This window comes from Haemaphysalis longicornis, unplaced genomic scaffold (assembly GCF_048455015.1).
Source record: "Haemaphysalis longicornis isolate Haplotype H1 unplaced genomic scaffold, Haemaphysalis longicornis Haplotype H1 scaffold_5, whole genome shotgun sequence".
NCBI classification, from domain to species: Eukaryota; Metazoa; Arthropoda; class Arachnida; order Ixodida; family Ixodidae; genus Haemaphysalis; species Haemaphysalis longicornis.
Window position 1 is genome coordinate 3,517,088 of NW_027526385.1, and position 6,488 is coordinate 3,523,575.

The following is a 6,488-nucleotide window of genomic DNA, read 5'->3' on the forward strand; positions in this document are numbered from 1 at the left end:
TCATCAGGCCGGCCTGGAGTTGTGATGCACACCTTGGGTCCCAGGTCAATTAACCTGAGACAAGCCTTTGCGTGTCAAAGCTACGCCTGGGCTTACGAGATGCGCCAATGCGAAGAGCAGCCACCTGATAATGGGCAGAACTTTCCGCCCACAGCTGCCATGGCCAGGAATGGTCACTTCGAGGCTCACATGAGACACAGATCACACCACGTGGGGAAATGTGCCTTGGCCAAGGGCTGTCAACACGGTCAAATGCATTAAGGAGGCGGCTGCATGTCCCCGCACTTCAGCTTCTGCTGTCTATACAAGCGTGCCTTCACAATGGCCTTGATCGCGGAATGCATGCATGCCGCGTGTCTTAAATTAAGCAAGAAGGTGGGCTGGGGGCTTCTCAGACATGCACGGACCACAGCTGTGGTGTGGTGTGCTTGCAAAAGCAGCCCATTATGCAGACCACACAGCTTCACAGCAAATGCCATCAACTCACGCTCATTTTCCTAACCACAAGCCGTTTCCTAACACTAAAAAAAAAAAAATAATAATAATAATAATAACACATCCCCAAGCAGAAGCTTTACATGCGGCCTAAATTGAACCCGACGCAACACCAAGAGGCCGGACCGCAACTTCAGCTTTTGTACAACTTGTCCCACTCACAGTCAACCCTCCACGAGGTTTTCAATGATTCCCTTAAGGCTGGAACTCGGCCAACATTGCATGCACTCAATGCAAGCATCTCCAGGCTGCCACCGGCAGCCTTAGACAGCTGAGAGAGGTTGCAGTGCAACTTCCAACGTATCATGGGCACTATACGCGCACAGAGAAAGCTCACACCTAGAAAATTCCCAGGAAACAGACTCGCAGTTTTCTCTCCAATTATATCCCACTTAGCTCAAACTCTTTTGTGATCCACTTCACTCTGTGCACTCCCCAGAAGTTTCACATCCAGCATACCTGAAAAACATGCCCCGCAACCCACGCCTGGTAATTTCTGGCCTGGCATTTTCCCCGTGACTAAGCAGCATGCAGACTTAAGCACAACAATGACACCTGTCAGGAGCTGAAATGTCTGGTGCGGACATTCTGAAGGGAGGCGATGGAGCTTTCAGTACAAAGTACTGGTAGAGTTTGAGACGGCAAGTAATGCATCCCATGATCACCTATGATTGCTTGCAAGATCAAACAAGATCCGAGTCTTTCAAGAATAAATGTGCTGTATGCTTCCATAGGGCAGCATTTGTACCCTTTCATTAAGACATTTTTATGCTGCAACACGCATGCATAAGTGTCAATAAAAGCCGTAGTGGTGTTTTATGATGAACACACAGATGCCATGAGTAAACTTGGCTACAAATTACACGTGAATGTGTAACAATCCTCAAAGCAATAGACGGGTCCCAGAATTTAAAGCAATGCTTGGTCACTATACAGAATCTTTGCACTGTACAAAAAAGCACTGAGAGGAGTTTATCCAACAACAAACAGCGTTTGGAACAAGTACCACGCCACCCATCTTTGGCTCAAAGGCACCGTGAAGACAACATCATGCCTTACTTTATGTGAAGAACTAGCCTCTAGGGTCTTGGGCAACCCAATTTCGGGCATCAACCCCCCCCCCCCACCCCCCCCCCTGCTTGTTACAAATAGTGACCAACCTGCAAATTTCGTGCTACAATAGCATGGCCAGTGATGCCATAGAATATCAAAACCATAGCAACAAGTGCAAGCATTCCAGTGGTATGGTCAAATGCAACTAGAGACAACAGCCCCTACAGCAGCACGACCCTATTTCTGTGTGGTAGCATTTGCGCCCAACAGCTAACTCCGCAGATCTAGTTCCTGTGACATAAACAGTGGAAAAAGTGCCTATCCAGTCTTTTTTTTTTTAAAGCTAATTGATTCAACCTTCAGTTGAAATTGGCATGGCTTACTTTTACATAGCAATCTCCCAAGTAAACCAAGCATTTCTGTTTATGGTCCTTTCAATAATCATAATAACAAAAAACCTCATTGCAATGCTACAGTATGCCACCACTCAATTAGTTTTAGCCAAAGCCATCTCATAACTTGAGAGTGGCTAAAATTGGTTGTAGGTATCCCAGTGCCCTTTTGCACAGGTGCAATTATTTTTGGCAACAAATGATTATTCTCAATGCAATACATATGAAGTTTGGACAGTTTAAGAGCAAAACAAAATTTTTATAAGTACATTTCCCAAAACACCTAACTATTGCCACTGTAACATAACTGCAATTTTTCCCAGGTTGCCTTCAAGAATCTATTTAACAACGATGTTCTGATGCCCAAAAAAGGCTATTTCGCGGTGACTAAACAATGATGTTCTGATGCCCAAAAAAGGCTATTTTGCGGTGCACAGAGTAAGGTGCACAGAGTAAACGAATTAAGCCAGTTTTTGTAACTCATCTTTTTGGCCAACGATCCCCCCCCCCCCCCCCCCCCCATTTCCTGCTGCATCACTTCACACTGCTGTGTACAAAAACATTTATTAGATTTTGAACAATTTTTTCTGGAGACAGAAACATTTTTGCAAGTTGTATTTTGTCTGCAAAATTGTCTATTTGGCAGATAAAATTATAACCTAAAATGCATCCGTAATATTTTAAAATAACATGTTAAAACAATGGAGTTTTTTTACTCGCTAATAAAACTTTATTGTAACCTAGAACCATTTGTTGAAATTCTATTATTAAAACAGATCGTTCATTCAGTAAACGGCGAATGAGGACACTTGTAAATGTTTCCAGCACCATGCCACTAGTATTCCAATTGTGCATCATGCGACAAGAGCCGCAATTGCATACAGGCAAGTCTGCTTAGTGGTATGAATGAGAGCCTGGTGAAGCTATGCTTATTGCACCTTCGAAAGAACTAATACCCCTGTCACACGGGCACTTTCAATCGCGATTGAGTCGATCCGGATCGGGCACCTGCTACACGGCAGTTTCAATCGCGATCGAGCTCGATCTCGCTCGAACTCAATCCTGGTTTCTCAAGCGCGATCGAGGCTTCCAAGCACGATCGAACGAAAGCGGCGATACTCTCGTCCCCGCTCAGTAATGGCACAGAATGTGACAACTTCAACTAACGCCACAAATTGTGTCAAATAACTTGACCCAAATAAGCGTGAGGTAATATTTACATAGTTACGTATACCTACGACCGCGCGAAGTTACCAGACGCCGGCCGCAAGTACATGGTTAGCGCCATCTGGCGAACACGAGCGCAACCCGTGCAACTTCTCAATCGCGATTGAAACGTGCCGTGTAGCAGCGGCAGTACGTCGAGCGCGCTTGAAAACTCGATCGCGATTCACTTCAATCGCGATTGAAAGTGCCCGTGTGACAGGGGTATAAGACAACGACAAACATTTAGTAGATAAACACTAAGATTCTCGTTGGCCATATGCCATCAAATCACGCCGCAAACCAGCATAACCCCATCCTTGCATTATCTGTACGTGGACACCAAAATCAAATTATAATTTTGGTATATAACCGGAGCTTCAGAGGTTTTTCGAGAATTTCAGCTGGAAAGTATTGACATAGATGCATTAATTGGGAGCCCTCAGTCGCTCAATGAGTGCAGAGCTCCATCTATGCACAGCAGCTCCATTTATGCACAGCTCATAATGCCAGTGCTCGGTTTCTGATTTCACACTGCAGCTGCCTTGGGGGCGCCTGGTCAGTTTTCTCTCGAGTCTGCGTCGTCCATGAACGCAAAGAAGGGCAGATGACACATTCCCCATGCCTGCAGGTCACTCTGTCCCAAACAGCTGGTGGCACACACCTTCCCTAGTGTGAATAGATAAGGTTGTCGAGTACCGCCACTGAGACACGCCAGTCAGCAATGGCGGCCACTTTGGTGTTATCAGGGTTGAGAGATTGCTGCTTCTACGGCCTCACAGCGTTAACAACACTGTCCCGTCCACCACGTCAGCTCAAAGGATCGGGCAGGTACACCCTTCCAAATTTCTAATATCACACGAGCGGCAACCAATCAGCATGCCACCACCTGAATCACAGTGTTGATGATGGTTAGTGTTTAATGGCGCAAGGCCAACGGAGGGCAAAGAGCACCAAAGAAGATGGATCACAATGTTCAGAGGCGAAATAGGTGAGAGTACTCGCAGGCACAAAAAGCCCTTTCCTGTGCGAGCATCGTCTGCTACACCGTCTCCATGAGAGCGATATAATCCCTACATTGGTACCTGCCCGCCTTTACGAGAAACTCTGGTAATTTGATGCACATGCGCACCTCCAATGCACGCTTGATTTTTCTTTCGTATCAGTTGCCCAGCACATGGCATGATCATGCTACCTTTGGCGGCTAGTGAAATGGCCTTCACTGATAAGAAAGGCGGGGGTGACTTGTTTTTAGGGCAACAGCATAGGAGACAACACTCATACAGCAGATAATTACGTGCGTGTGCGCGCAATCTCGCCTATTTCGCCGCTGGACACCGTGATCAGGCACTGACATGCCAATCATTTACCGCTCCCGTGATATTAGAAATTGAAGAGGGTGTACCCCGCAAGCAATCCAATCCAATTCAAAAGGTGCCCATTCGGTCCAAAGGGGCAGGGTCTGATGAAATTCTTCTGTGTCAAATGGATGCCATAACTGGAAGTGATATTGACATTGGCATTTGGACCGAAAGTGATGTCAGTTCAAAGTTTGCAACAACGCATACACTGCCAGTGCTGTTAACAACCATGATATCAATTCAGTAAAGCGGCAGTGTGCATTTGCGAACTCTCACATCTTTCGCTTCTTTGAATACTCCTTTCCACTGATTGAGGCCAAAAAATTCCAGCGTTTTACCAGTTGGTAGGCACCTTAACGCTATGTATAACTTGCACGACATCCCAGCCTTTTCTTCTGACCCCCTTGCAGCTTTTTCAGTCCTCATCAGACAAGATAGCAGCCTTTCAACGTGCTTGTGGGTCACAAACATGAATGATATGCTGTCAGTGAAAGGCATCTATATGAATTGCACCTGAACCAAAACAAAGTTGTCAAAAAAAATTAGCATTGAGACTGTGATGGCTTATAAGTCGTCGAAATGTTCCGAACCAGCGTAATGTCAGTGTAGCATTTTCGGGGGCAGCCACAAAGCTTGCAAGTGTCGATTCAGACAAGAATAACAACCCAACAAAGCACTTCTGCACAGCGACATTGCCTCTGCCCGGCATCTGAACGCAAGAAATTTACTATGTCCACGAACAGAAGGTTTTGATAAACACAGAACTGACCCAAACAAATAACTACAACTGCGGCACGACAACTACATGGCACTACAACCTAGAGTAGTAGACTCCTTCGAATAACTTTGCACCTCACTGCTACCACATTTGGCACCCTTGTATTTCCAGTAAATCATTGAGTCAAATCGCTGCCTAGGCGACACGCGAGGAACAGCAAAAGAACGTACTGCACATGACGATATTCGCATCACACGCCACCCACGGGCAATTTGAGGGCCACCGTGACAATAATAAACTCACACAAGCCCGAGCGTTTGAGATGTAAAACGAACACTAAGAAATAAGTCTAAAAGAAAAAAAAAACAAAAGTTAACAATAAAAATAACTGGCACATCAAAATTGCACGCGAAAAACCGCTCTCACAATAACTTGCATGATTCAAAACAATGTCACAAATATAGGGGTAACAGGCAGCAGAAATGTCGAAACCTTGGACGAAAAACGAACACCTCAAAAGCCATGCAATGACGCCATGCTAAACGCTCTTGCCCCGCTGCCCACCGCACTTAGCACAATAGCAATCACTTGGAATAAACGAAAAGACACTAAACATTAGGCGACAACTTCAGAAGAAAGCATGGTCCGTAAAAGAAACCTTTTACAAAACAGCTTAGCCTGGGAAGCGTCTAAGCCTAAGCAGCCCGCAATTTTTTTTTTTTTTCGCCTGTCTCTAAACAAACTACTGTAGATTGCGCGATAAGAACAAGAGCAACGAAAGCTACGGTCTATTGTGATGAAGTCTATAACGAATAAACAAAATACTCACCTCCAAAGCAAGTTCTCAATGCATGACGCCGATAAGACTTGGAGTGACGAGGCTGTGCTAGGCCTAACGCTCGTGCGCTGCTCAAACTTTCGGACACGGAAGAAAGCTGACAGCTTGCTTCCTTTTAGGCCACTAAACGCACAGAAAATCCTCGCTCTTCACTCAGCGAGGCGACAACAGAGTGTTTCACCAGGAAAAAAAGAGATCACGTACACGACATTTTTTTTAAAAAACAATAGCGTACGTGCACGGCAACAACGAAAATCACCTGCGAATGAAGCGATGGCTTTCGCAGCGCCCTGAGCGGAAAAGCGATAACAACAATAAAAATTGGAAAATAAAATAATAATATTAAAACTTAATCAAGTTTTCTCGCATTTATTAAACGCAAGTTATTTTTTTAGTTATTTGTTGAACAAAATGCGGCAAATCTAATT

At 45.1% G+C, this 6,488-nt stretch overlaps 1 protein-coding gene across 2 annotated transcripts in view; it reads right to left on the reverse strand.

The window, feature by feature from the left end:
- Snama (something that sticks like glue) overlaps positions 1 to 6,343 on the reverse strand; it is a 71,615-nt gene extending 65,272 nt beyond the window's left edge. For both annotated transcript variants that reach the window (XM_077669816.1, XM_077669815.1), the window contains exon 1: positions 6,052 to 6,343. The gene's annotated coding sequence lies outside the window, so the exon portion shown is untranslated. The remainder of the gene's footprint in view (positions 1 to 6,051) is intronic.
- Positions 6,344 to 6,488: the final 145 nt, after the last annotated feature.